This window comes from Larus michahellis, chromosome 5 (genome assembly GCF_964199755.1).
Source record: "Larus michahellis chromosome 5, bLarMic1.1, whole genome shotgun sequence".
NCBI lineage: Eukaryota > Metazoa > Chordata > Aves > Charadriiformes > Laridae > Larus > Larus michahellis.
In genome coordinates, this window is record NC_133900.1 from 20,994,265 (window position 1) to 21,008,888 (window position 14,624).

Consider the following 14,624-nt stretch of genomic DNA (forward strand, 5'->3'; position numbering starts at 1 on the left):
ACTTCTGAGCTGTGAGTCGTATTGGCATTTTAAAAAAAAATGAGTGAAGAAAATCAGGAGTTTTTCTGATTTTCCATCACCTGTGCTTAGCATGTTCTTCTTGACATAAATCTTCCTTTAATCTGAGGTACTAAAGCGTTGTTGGGCAGAGCCCTGAGTGATACGCCTGCTGGCAGACCTCCAAACCTACATCTTACTAACAAACACATCCTTTCTAAGGCTGCTGGTCCCTGTTAGCTTGCGCTGAGCTTACTCAGGGCTGCCACTGTCTCATTTACTCTCATGTGCTGGCTGTGATGTTTTTTCAGCTGAGCAGCAAGCTGTTCTAAGAAGCTGAAACAGCGACAAAGGGATTCTCTTTCAGCAGGGTTAGGTTTTGCTCAGTGCCCTGAACTAGGTCAGTGTGTGACTGTGCCAGCCATAGTGCCGGGGCAGGGGAAGGGGCAGGACTGCAGAATGGGAGCAAGATTGAGGGTGGGACAGCAGCAGCTCTCTTGGGTGGGCTGATGTTGCTGTGGAATTCCACCCGGTGGTAGAAAGCAGTGAGATGAGGCTTAAGTGGGGAGAAGAGCACCCTATATTCTTTCCCTTCTGTTACACTATAGAGTTGCCTGTTAAGTCTGCAGTTTCCATACTTGACTTTAAAACTACCATAAGACCTTTTTGTGTTGTGCCTTATGTAGAATATGTGATAAAGTCCTCTAGCTATGTAGAGAGAGAGTTTCTCACCTTGCCTGTGTCCTTCAGCTCCTTCATTTAGCCTTTATTATGTCAATGTAGCAATTAAACCTGGTCAACAGCACTTCATGTCTAATGTGAAACACAGCAACATTTCTGTAACAAATTTGTTTTGATGGGCTAGCTGCCTTCACCTGATGCCAGGCATCATTGATGAATTTTGTTTCTGTAGTTAAGGTGAATTTAAAATGTGAGGGAATGTCTTGAAGCTCCATTACCTGACCAGTTTATTTACATTCTGTGCTTTTCTATTCATAGCTTGTCTATTAAAAATGAAATGAATCTTTGTGCAAGTATGCCCTCAAACAATATTTAGACTCCACCAGTATAGTGAACTGGTGCAGGACCCTTGCACAAAATAAATTTTCACCAATTCTGGAGAAGATATTTGCTTTTCCCTTTTTTGTTTTTTCAACTATTAGTTCAGGTGTTTGTTTATTTCTTGTTTGATGATCAAATATAGTACTGTTTAAGCTGGCTGAAGCAGACATGACTATTTATTTCCACCCTCTGTTTCTTCCTCTGTTCATGTGGCTACACAGTGAACCAGATCAAGGAGTTGGTTTTGGCTGGGAAAAAGACGGTTTTCTCGATTAGTCTGCTCTCTGTATCATTTCACCTTATGAACAGCTTGCTGACTACTTCTGTACCAGGGGAGTGCTCCCAAAAAGTTACTCTGGCTAGGGCAGGCTAGCATCCAGGATGCAAGGAGCTGCACCGAATTAGCAGTCCAATGTTTGTCAGCTTGTGACCACAAACTTAAGCAGTTCCCCCATGCCTGCCAACTTTCATTGTTGGAATAAAATACGGAGGTGGCTTGTTATCAAGCTGCACTTTCTCCTTCAGAGGAGGAGGCTCTTGGGAAGTTACATGCAGTCATCTGCTCTTTACTGGATGTAAAATGGATTGTGGATGAGTGTGTGTGTCAATTGTTGAGAATCCTTAAATGTAAAAAGGAAGTTGTGTGACTCATTAAATAGATCTGGTTTGTGGAGCTGTGCAACATTAACAGTCATCACTGGTTTGAGTAATTAGGGTGGAAGGTTAGCAAAAATAAGACTTTCAATTTAATTTCAAGGCTAGATTTTTAACCTGAACAGTGATGAGAAAAGTTGTGTGAGTGAATTCATGTGCCAGAAGGATGACTGATACATATTGATGTTGGGGGCAAACTAAATAGCTAACAGCATACAAAATATGCTGCATGACTATAAAGAAGACAAAATTTGTAGGTAGAGGTAAAATCTTTTTACATTAGCCAATGCAGCTGGAAAAGTGTATGTGCTTTAGGGCACAGGCCCTGGTTTCTGTGAAGTTCTGTTGCATAGTGTGTAGCATATTTGGGGTTGCGTGGTAGTTAGGAGGTTATAAATAGGAAGTCTTGTGAAGATTATCATGTTCCTTGCATAAAAGTGGGAGGTAGATGTCATTGTTTAATTTGGCTTCTTTTTCTTTCATGTCGCATAGTCCCCATTAAGAGGGGAGCCAGAGAGTCTTCGGACTTTCAGCAACTGGGTAACTGCTCCTTCAGTAATTGTCAAGCCAGCAGCATGCCAGTGAAATGATACTTTCCTCTGTCTGATTAAAAAGAAAGTTGAGTTCCTATTCTGTTGTTGGGTTGAATTTATGACTGCAAGGGTCAGCATCTGCTGTAAGCAGAGCTTGCAAGATGAACTAGTGATGTAATAAATCCTTTGCTAAGTCTTTTTATCAGAGAGTGAATACATATCTAATCTTGTTCTCCATGCTTAAGTGTTGAAAGAAATGCTAGCTTAAAGTTTTAAAATAGTTTTAAGACAGTAATAGGACTCCCTTTGAACAGGGCATGCAAGCCTTCTTTCAACTTTATTGCATGAAGAAAACGTGAAGATTTAGAGGGTCCTTCATCAGTGGAGATGTCTGATTAGCAACAAGAGTAAAAAGGAACTGAGTAAGAAGGACGATGAAAAATGAAACTATAGTACTCAGAACACAGAAATTGGGAGAAAGAGGGGAAGTCATCCTCCCTTCCTGTCATTCCGCTTCATTCAGGTGTCACTGTAACCTTCTAAAGGTGACGGAGCTCTCCGAGCCTTCCCCTGGAGAGTAAGGGAGCAACAACACATTTCTGAGTAGAAGGTGAACGAGAGCTGTCAAAAGTGCTGTAGCTTGCTTGCAGCTGTGGCAACAGTTTAGCCCATGGTTAGAGCACTGCATACGTGTTGGTGCAACGTGTCTTAGACAAGGGTTAGGCAGTGAAAATGGTTATTTTAAATCTGATATCTCTTGGCTGCACTGGCTAATGTTGTGAGCATAGATAATTGTCTCTGCTATTGCAATCCGTCTGTGTGTATCTCAAATGATGCAAATCAGCTTTGTCCTTGAACAAAATGGCAGAGGTGCAGTGTTGGCGGGTTGCAGAAATGTCCGTGCAGGTAGAGCTCAGGTCTTTAATGAGCTTGCTTGTTCAGAACATCTCCTGGTATCTGATTTGTTCTCATTAAAAAGGGCAGAATTTACCTCAATTTACATTCTCATTGAGTCAGAAAAGCTAGTAGAAAGCTTGGGTGATAGAAGCCACTTGTCATGCTGTGCCTGTACTTATTAATTTCATGGGTATATCGTTAGATGAGACTGAAATGCGTTTGGGTTGCATGGGGTTTGTATCAGTTGTTCCGTAGGGTGATAAGCAGAGTATTATTCTTAGTACAGTCTTGTAACTCGCAGATAGAAGTTCTTCTGTACCTGCAGTCTCTGGATGGGATATTTTGTGCTATTTCATTGTCATGAAAAAAAGATTGAGGGTCCTGTGGCTTTGGTGTGATCTGTTTTACACTGACACGTGATCAGGTATATGCAAAAAACATCGTATGTAATGCAAACAGTGTGATCCAAGGTTGTTCTGTTCTGGGCTAATTATGTTGTTCCAGTACTCGTGCATAACTAATAGTATATGTGTGATATAGTTGTCTTTCTGTGTGTTAGTTGTGTTAATTGAGCAGCCAGTAATTAGACAATTTCTGGAGAAGTATTTCATAGTCAAAACGTGAAGATGATCAAATTGACTTGGTTTTTATTTTTCTTTCTGACATTAAGAATATAAAAGGTTTTGCAGGGTCAGAACAAGAACAAACTTTTTGTTTTAGCAGGCCTTTTTCATTTTAATTTTTGCAATTAAAAAACAAACAAAAAAACCCTTCCATTTCTGGTGTAAATCTTAATTTTAACAAGCCATTTAAATAAGAAAGACTTACGTGTAAATCCTGGGAGCAGCCAGAGCATTTGTAAAGCTGTATTAAAGAATGTATGGATACACCTGTGGGGTTCACGTAGGGAAGAATATGTGTTTACAGAATAAACACGTTTACACACCAACACTGGGAATACTCTCAGAGAGTGCTTGACCACAGGGCATAAAGTCACAGTTTACAAATTATAATCTGTCATCTTGCTTGCATCTTGGCAGTAAGGCTCATGACACTAGTAGTTTTACATATTTAATACATATTTATTTATTTATTTATTTATTATTGCTACTTTTGACAGATGCAGGGAAGCGTTCTCAGATGTATCTGATAGTGTAGTGCCAGTGTAGACAACAAAAGTTGAGTCTTTTCAAAAATATTGTTGGTGTATCCTGGGTAAATTAATTATGAGTTGTGAGCGTGTAATGATCCATCAGCAGTGGCTTTTACTTGACAGTTAGGACTAAATAAAAAAACCCACCTGGTTTTATGCTTTTCTCCTTCAATGACACTCAAGTGTCATGAAACACTGATTCTTACTGATTTTTTTTTTTTTTTTGGTGACGGACACTGGTCCCTGGTGTTACTTCCAAGTTAAATTTGGCTCATTGTTTTGTACAGCAAATTATATCTCACTAAATCTTAATCACAATGGGTCAAAGAAATGGAAACCAAGGGGTAGTTGGAGAGTTTCTAAAAAAATTAGTTGTGATAGTTCAAAGTTTTCTTACTTGCTCGAGGAGGAGAAGGAAAAGTTTGAATAAGGCAACCAATGGCTTCATGGATATTTTCTTCCTCTCTGCCCCTTCCTGTCACCACCCTTGGAATACTATTGCCAAGACTTGATTTCTTTAGCTAAGAAAATTAGTACTAAGGTTGCTTCACATGTACCTTTTTAATTTGAGCATAATGAAAGTTTTTAAATGAGAATGACGCTTCCTATTTACTGATTTTTATTAACTCTGTTTACACTGCTCAGGTAGTTAAGCAGCAGGGCAATGGTCAAGCTAATGCTTTGGAACTGTCTACTTTACTAGTGTACATGGCGCTTGTGTCCATTTGTCTAATAGCATACTTATAAAAAACATTTATGACCTCCTCAAGTCCTTATTTTATCCCTATAAACAAGCCAAGCTTTTCTTCTCTCATGTCATGTAGTATGTTCTCTGTTCCCCGGGTCAATTTGTAGCTTTTCTCTGCACTTCCTACATAGCAAATTAATCTTTTCTCAGCATGGGTTGTTAGGGCTGTTGCCAGTATTAAATTAATGCTTGGTAATACTGATCTTTTACTGGAAATACTTCTTCTGATACTTCAAAAGATCACATTTTACTTTTTAAGTCCTGTTGTACTGACAGTTTATAGTCTTCATGAGATCAACTATTGCATTCAAATCCTTCCTTTGTTGTCATTCTTCAAATTTAGAAATGTCTTCTGATTGATAGCATAATTATTTTTGATTCATCTACAGATGCATGACCCTTCACTGAGTAGTACTGGATTTCATTTCATCTCTGTTATTGAAATTCTGAGGGTCGTCTGATCCATCATGTATGATACCCAGCACTCTGTTTTTGTGGTGGCTTCAAATTCTATATTATCATTAAAGCTTATTCTTGCATCTCTCATGTTCTTATAACAGAGCCATTGATGGTCTTTTAATTTTTCAATATTTTACACCTTTGATGAAAAACAATTCTAAGCCTTCTGCATACTTAAGTTCCAAAATCTTCATATCAAAAAATTGTATTTTTGCTGAACAGAGACATGAGCAATTGTTCTGTGATTATTTTCTATAAACAGTTTTTTTATGGTAGTTTTGCTGGTTGCTGGTCCAAATTTCAAGTAGCCCTCTCTGGCTCTGTATATATGGCAAGGACTTTGACTGAGCTTCAGTTTCCTTTGATCTGTTGAATCTTTTTCTCATGCTAACACTATACTCAGTAATATTTCTCCTTCTAATCATACAAGAATACTTCAGCCTTATCTAAGTCTAATTCTCTCTCATGTGGACTTTTTACCCTACCCCAGTGGAGTATCTGAATCCCAGTTTGGAATCCCCTAATTATCTGACCTTATTTTATTTATAGTAGTTCTTACATCATCAACATGTTGTACAGACTCAACAACAAAATTAATTGGGTTAGGATTTCTGCATTAATTATTAAATCATATTTCTCTTTTGGGATCCAAAGTTTATATCAGCCTTTTGCCAGACATATCTTACTGTAAAATAATGCTCAAACCAAGAGAGAAAGCAAGAAATCTCTCCATGTTACTCTGATGCAGCTGCCGTGAGCGGACATACTCAAACTACATTGTTTTCTACACAGAGGAGAAGAGTACGGGTAGTGTGTTTGCCTGAGCTGCCCACAGCTCTGCAGTTCCAGCTCCAGGGATCTCATTTCCATATGAAACATGTCAAACGACAATGACTCTGTCTTGCCTTTAGCTAGGTTGTCTCAGTGTCTAATTACCCCCACTTTAAATGTATGCATTTATTCTACAGTGACTTTACCTAACCATTTAGCTTTGTGTTTCTTTTCTGCTAAAATACAAATCACTACCATCATTCTGTTTTAACAAAAATGTCAGGTGGTACTAGGTCCAGTGCTTTTCAAAAGTCTAAGGATATGATGGTGTGCTTGGTTTGTAATAGGACTTTTGAATCAAGGAGTACACCTGCTGCATTTGGTGCCATTTCTGTGACATTGTGTGACTGCTATTTGTGGTGCTAATACCCTTTAGCTCTTTCAGATCTTCTAGTTTAGTTTGCACTAATGTCAGATTAATCCATTCATGTCTCAGGTCATTCCACTAGCCCTTCAAAAATATTATTACAATATTAATTTTCTAGTAGTTATAGTTTTAGTAGTATATCTTCCCCAAGTTCCAGCAACTTGGATAACTCCTTCAATAATCTCTGTATTTGAAAGAATGGAGAGGAGGAGTCTTTTAGATAATAACCTCTGATTATTTTTTCCCCCTCCATTTTATTGCTTCAGAAAAGTGCCAGTCTTTGGTTTTTATTTTGCTCCGCTTTAAGTCTAGAGACAATTAGATGGTCAGTTTCATTTTAATAATAAATGAAAACCATACAGTCCTCTGGACAGATATTGCCCAGTGAGACAAAAACACTGCTTGCAACTTGTAATAAACACTTTTTAAAAAAAAAAAATCTGGATTGTGATTTGAGTTAACCTGAAAACTGTCCAATTTTGCTTTAATATATACAGGTCGATTTTGGTTTATGATGTCTTATTTCCCAGCCTAAGAAGAGCATATAATTCAATTAGAAACTGGAGGAGATCTCTTTTTTCATAGAAACATTGCACTCTGCAATAGTGAGTGGTACTCTGTTGAAACTGTTCCTATTACTGCATTTATTTATTTAGTGCCAAGTGTTATAGAATAAGATCACTTTAAAACTCTGTAGCTTGGTAATACTGGTCAAGCTGACGCCTTGCATTTAGTGATTTGCTGGCTATTAGCAGTATTCTACTAGGTATTATTCTTTTACCCAAGAAGGCACAAATGGTTTGGAGAATGACTCAGTCGCATCCTCCTTCATCCCTTGAAGGACTGGGAAGATGGCTGTGCTTTTGAAGAAGGCTCATTTAGACGACATGACAGAGTTTGATGAGTTCTTCGTTACTTCAAATTTAATTTTTTTAAGTTTGCATAATTTCTCTCACTTATGGCTGCTTTAATATGCAAGAATTCTAGAAATAACATGTTCAGCTTGGGTGAAGGGAAGAAGGAAAGGAAATGAACCACATTATGCATCATTCACTTTCTTAAGACAATTAAGGTGTGGCATAGGAAGGTGTGGAAAGGATCCCTGTCCGGTTCTGCTTTGATGTGTTAACTTTATATTCTAAGTATTAGAATAAATTATGCCTTACCTTTACAGCCATATGCACAAGAGATTGCTGTGACCCGCCAGGGAGTGAGCTCATCGGCAACATGCTTGTGCAGGGAGTGTATTTCAGCAGCACTGCAAGCTGTTGAAGGGCAAGCAAAGCAATCCAAGCACAAGGGCTCGTCCTACAAGTCTGCCTGTATGCGTTAGCAACATGATAAAGTAAATGCAATTCTGCGAGAATTCTTCACTGGAAACCAAGTCCAACAACTGTCAAGAAGAACAACAACTTATTTTTTTAAATTTAGGTTTGTAATTATACAGTCACAAAACTTTAGTGGGGTATTTCCTGTCCCAATACCACTGAAATGCATATTTTGTTTTCGTATTTATCATGACTGCCCTGTGAAGGAAGAGCCACTTCCAGTTACTGTTTAGTGATACCACACAGGCAGTTTTCTCCCATATTCTTCATTCTGGATGGTAATGCTAGAAAGATTGGGCAGGGAAGAACTGATTTACCCAAAACATAAAATTGAATCAAATCCAGCTTATGTTTGCTATGTTTTATGTTGTGTTTGTTTTATTCCTTATTTTATTCAAGGGAAAGTACGTGATCACGGAGGCTTGGATGCCTCTCTCTCTTTCGCTAAATAGAATTATGTGTTTCTACAAAGAATATCAAATTTTATCAAATGAAAATTTGCTTTGCCCACCCACACAAATTCTTTCAGAGTTAACCTTTCAATAAGAGAATGGAGCTTTGCTTTCAGAGATGAGAAATCTTGCTCTTGTTATTTAGAATAATCTGTCTGATGAAAACTTGAGTTGTGAAAAGCAAAGTTTCTGTCAGTAACAATTCATTACTGGGCGTTTGTTTCAGTCTAGCATTTCAACAGTTTAATCATTAATTTTGCAATGTACTTGATGGATTTTTACAGTGGTCTGCAGTCTTCACATCATACTTATTATCTTAAATGTAGTAATGTAATAATTGCAATAAGTACCTCTTACAGATGAGCATAAAAAGGTCTTGCTTTATCTTAAAAGGCACCATGCCAAAATTTGTGAGAACAAAACCTCTGTATCTTGATTACACTGAAGTGTGGAGCAAATCTCATTAAAAGTTTTGACTGATTGTGCTCAATTTGGAGCGTATGACCTATGCCTTATGGTTATTATCCACGCCTTCAGTATCTGTAAATTTATTTTGTTTTCTAAGTTATAAAGCATCCAAAAAATTTAGTGTTCTCCTATGACTCAGAAGATATTCTGGAAAAAAAACTAAACCAAACCAAACAAAAAACCTCTTAATTTTTAGCTTATGCAAGGGGCATTCCATCTCAGAGTGTACCTATGCTTACTGCAGCCTGTCAAAATGCCTTGAGAGGGAATACTGCAGCATCAATTTATTGCAAGTGCATTTTATTCATGTAAAGGCTTCAGTCAACAATTTATTTCTCTTTCCTTCTTGAGCATCCCAATACCCAAAGGTGGCACCAGCCTCCAGTTCATACGCAGGTGAAATTTTAGCTGCTTGTCTTCAGCTCTGTAAACCTTTTAATGTCTTGTTTCTTTACCTTTTCTCTTGACAGCTGAGTGGCTTGGTACACTGGAGATGCCACTCCACAGGTACACACGTTGGCTGAAGCATGTGCTCGGTGTGGTTTGGTACCTGAGGATTCACTAGTCTGTTGTTTCTATCCTTGCTCAATGCCAGCATCATCCAGCCTCTCCCCCTCCCCTGCCCCCGATACACTGTCTAACATGGTAGTTTATTTAGATGTTCACTAGAGGTTTCTTTGGTATTCCTTATTGAATATTGAATTGACAGCAGTGGGTATAACTGCCAGTGTTGACAGCTGGTTTTATTTGCAAACGTAGACCACTGCCTTAGGCACAATTCCTTTGTTAATGATGTTTCAAAGCCATACAGAATTATGTAACAGTCATGAGCGCAACTACTGTCTTATGTCATGTTGTAATCCTTTTTCTAAATAGCATTTGTCCTTATATGTGTTTTCAGAACTCTTTTCAGTTACCTGTACACTGAGCTTCCTGTAAGCAGATGAAGTTTGCATCTGTTTCATAGAGTGCAAAAAGACCACTGAATAGAAACCAACTGGATTTTGAACTGCATTTTAATGCCTCCATGCAGGAAGATAGGATCATAGTAAGCAATGCTTTTGATAATAAATGGAGCATTCATATCTGAGCAGTCTTTTAAAGTTAAAAAAAATACACCTTATTGAGTATAGATATTCTTTTAAGACGTCATGAGTAAAAAGGAGTTAATCTGCCTTTGTAGAATGTACTGTTTATTTTGCTTTTCTGTCAAAAGAGAGTGAATGGTTTTACCCCTGTCTTTATACTTCACGCTAGCAATAAGGCTTAACTGAATTGTAGGAGGAAACATATGTGCCTGTCATGTGCAGCATAGTATTATTAGGTGTATTTATTTGTACTACCAACATTTATGATCATCCACTGAGCCATCAAGTATTACCTTCTGTCACGTGAAGCGTAGAAATTCTCTGAGTGAATAAATGATCTGAAGTGACCATCGCTGTATTGCTGGGATCCAAAACAACCTGTGACATTCATGTAACTGCAACTGTAACATCCTCAGCTTCCTCTAAAATAAAAGGGGCTTAGCAAAAAAGAGAATAAGACTTCTGTCAGTCTTAGCAATAGAACTGATCACTATCTAAATGAATATGGTCATTTTCCACCATCTTGACTGCAAATAAATTTGAAATGCCTGCTTAAAACACGCAACTCCTCTGAAGCGAACACAGCACAGCACTTTCCAAGGGCAGAAACTATAGTGGACTATTTTCGGCTCTAAACATAAGCTTCTGTAGTTCCACTGAAGCCAGAGAAGTTGTATTGCTTTCTACAAAGGTTCAATTGCATTCCCAGGCTGGGTTTTAAAATTTTCAAAAACTGTGAAGTTTCATTTCTTCAGTGATATTTCCAGCTCAATAGTAAACAGGCGTACTCATAGTGAATAGGAGGAAAAATAAGAATAATGGGGTTTCTTTTGCCAGTAACATTCACATGCTCTCAGGTTGGGTTTTTTTCCTGTGTGTTCCAGTCTCAGGAATACTTTGATTTAATGGCTTCACATGCGTGCAACTTCTCTTACAACAATGTGTGCCTAGTTTTTAGTAAAGCCTGAGGTTGGGCCTGTGTTTCAGGATGAATAAACCTGTGTTGAGCTTTGTGCTGATGCAGCTGCACCAGTACTTGAACAAAGCAGTTTAAAACTGGCAGGGGTATCTTTGCAATGTGACTGAAATTTGGAGGTACGTGATGCAGTGTGTGGGCTTAGCTTTGAAACGTCTGTCTTAAACAAAAGCCTATGCTCAGCTTTAATTATTGAGCTCATAGTTCTCCTCCCTGATATTCTCTCCTACCATTAAGAGACCAGACTGGTTTTCCTTGGGAACTTTCCATGGCATGTTTATGCCCATGATACTTTATTGCTTAAGGCTGACAAACAATAGCATTGGTACAGTGCAGCACAGTCTCTGTTTTTTCTTTCAGTAGCCCAAGGTTTGGTGTTTTTTTTTTTAAAGTTTTCCACATCTGCTGGGCAGGAGAATGACATTTTTCAGAGGAAATACGTGAATTTAGATGTCAGAATGTTTGAGTTGTGTGAGTTCAACAAGTATCTTGACACCTGTGTAATTTTTGATGCTTTGCCTTGCACAGGAAAGGGCTGTGATTCTCATTTGTCTGTCTGAGGGTGAGTTCTCCAGAGGGAACATCTGTTTCAGACAGAAAAAAGAAATGAAAACTTCATCCTGTAACTGACCCTGCCACTGCCATGATAATCAAGATAAAAAATACAAAAAACCCCATTATTTTCTCACTTACCCTACTTCTGTGCTAGTGAAGGTCCATTTATTTCAGAGAAAGAATTTTTTATTTAAATCTGCATCTTTAAGAAACAAGTCAAACTTGTCATCCATGTGATTCAGTTTACTCATCTGTAAAATTGATGACATGTTTCATCCTTAGCTGAGAAGTGTGGGTGGAGGGGAGTTATTTGTAATGTAAGTGAAAGAAAAAATAGTTTGTGCAAAGAATGATTTTTTTCTGAAATACTAGTTATTTAATATATTCTGGTTTGAGTAAAATCCTTGGTATGTTGTAAGGCTTTGCTTCAATGACTAGTACACTTTTATGGACATTCCAACTTTGAACCTTCCTATCAAGTTACTGGCCCTGCAGCGATGTCCCTAAGTCTATGTTACAAGAATATGGTGTTGCTTATGTAAATACTGTCAAAGCCAGGTGGATATTTTGGTTTTGTTAATTGTGTTGGACTACAATGCCAGCATGTGGTAGTCCAGTGACATTACTCAGTGGAATTTCACTGTTTATGCCAGCATAAGCTTTTTTACCCCTCATAGCTTTTGTACGTTTTAGGGATGTTATTGTATTTGTAACTGTGGGATATAGTTGAGTCCTGTTTCTGTAGAGACCAAGTGTGAGATTAGTCACTGGTTTACCACTAGAGCCAGGCTGACATCATGCCTGTATTGTTATGGCAACAATTAGGTCATTGGTATGTTTCACTAATTTAGCTGATGCCTTGGTCATAAGTGTCTGCCATACTTGTTGCTGTATCAAACATAATACTGGATTGTGCCGTGTTCTTAAGCAGGACATGAATCACTGTGAAATTAGCTTGTTTATTGTCTTCTCTGGAACTTCACTGTACGTTCCTCAGTCAGCCTCTCAATATGTTAGTCTTCCGTATTTGGAAGTCATTTCGCCCTCACTCTTGACTATACTTACTTGTTTGCAGCCTTCTTTATAACTGTACATTGGTGGATATCAGCATGTGATAGATGCATTAACTATGAAATGATCTTTGTGTCATTGCTGCAGAGCAAACACAATTGCAAAAGCAATTATTGTTAGTTGTGATTTACATTGTAGTTATGTTTCCCCTTCCCTGTTCATCAAACTTCTTGATGGCAATCAAGTGCCTTATATGCATATCTGTATCTCTTTTGAAAATGAAACATTTCTCTTCTTTAACTGTACAACAGTAAAGAATAGAGATTCTACATGAGTTGGAGATCCAACAGTGTTTTGTGTATGTGTATTGAGTATTTTTCCTGCAGAACTCAGTCTACATAGTCTCACCAAAAAGGAGGCTTGTTCATGGTCATATTGGAAATCTGTAGCAAAGCTGGTGGCTGTATTGCTAGTTCTCACTGGTGACACTAATAGCTAATGCCACATCCCTTACAATAGCGATAAAATCCATTTAGCAAGAAAACATCTTGAAAAGCTTTTGGTTTGGGTTTTTTTTTGTGTGTATTGCCTGTGAACCTACAAATATATTCTTACTAGAACAGATTATCTCCTGAGATTATGAAGTCCGTCATTTTCAAGAAAAGCAAAACACACTGTTGTTAGGACAGGTATACCTTTTTTATTTTTGTCTTGACACACTTAGGTGGACTAGATAACCGCTAAAATTTTTTTCCAGGTGCATTTTCTGTGATTCTTTTGATTGCACAGCACTTGTGATCATTAAGTGGTAGTTTCTAATGCAGGTTAAAATAAATTCTGTGAGAAAGGATGGTCTCAGTACTTGAGCTGTTCCTTAAGAATACCTAGCTTGGTTTAGAATTATCATTAAATTCATCATGCAATCTTTACAAACCTCGCTTACATCAATGAAAATAATTCCTCACACCAAAGTGAAAAAAACATCATCACAACACAGATGAAGGAGTTTTAAATCAGTGCAGACACTTACAGGTTTGCACTTGCGTTGTGTCCCCTTACATGTGGTGTTCTGCCTTGTGAAGTAATAACAAATTTAAAACTAAAGGACAGATTTTTCTGTGCAGCAACACTGCTATTTGGATACCTAGAGCTAATAACCAATTTGAATAAAAATCTGTTCAGTATTTCCCTAGGCTATTATGTCAGAAATTTTTATTTACTCCTTTTTAAGCTATTTTTATACATTTTTAGTTGTAACTAGCACTTAGTTACTGAACAAGCAGCTGCATTTGCAAAGAAGCTGAATCCCTCAGGTAGTGATATCTGCTTAAGGTCATTCAGGTGGATTTGAAGAGCATAATAAAGGACGCAGTATGAGATTTGAAAGCTTCCTCAACAGAATATCAATTACATTGCAGTATGCCTGACAGAAATCCTAATAATATTTTTTTCCCTTTTTTCAGTTCATACTTCACCATCAGGGCACGTGTCTGCCCCTTTGGCTTTGCTTTATTGACATTATCCATAAAAACAAAATGCCGCTTGAACATAAAGATGTAATTTATGCATTTGACCAGTTGTTTACAAAGGATTTAGATCAGCAGTTTAGCATATTAAGGCAAATGACATTTTTCAGTGCCCTTTTTGTGGCAAACAGGTCGTAGTGTTGTTTTTTTTTTTCCTGACAAGATACTAAAGGAAAGCAAGACAAAAACAATTCTCTAATGGCTTGTTTTATCACCAAAATGATGTAGCAAGAAGTTACTTGAAAAATCAGCTTGTGTTGTCTGAGCACAGTTAGTTTGTCTTGAAAAAGCACTGCCGTGGTAATTCAGCAAACTGGATTGCAGTTGTTTATTTCCTTGTGAATTAAGACAAATGCAAATACTCTATTTCTGTCATTTAAAGTTGTAGCAAAATTATTTTTAAAATTTCCCTAGTCTTGGCAGCTTAGTGAATTTAGATACGTTTTATATTTCTTCATGTCAAATTATAAGTGTGTATTTCTTAACTTTGTGTAATATGGAAGAAAACGAAACTTTCCC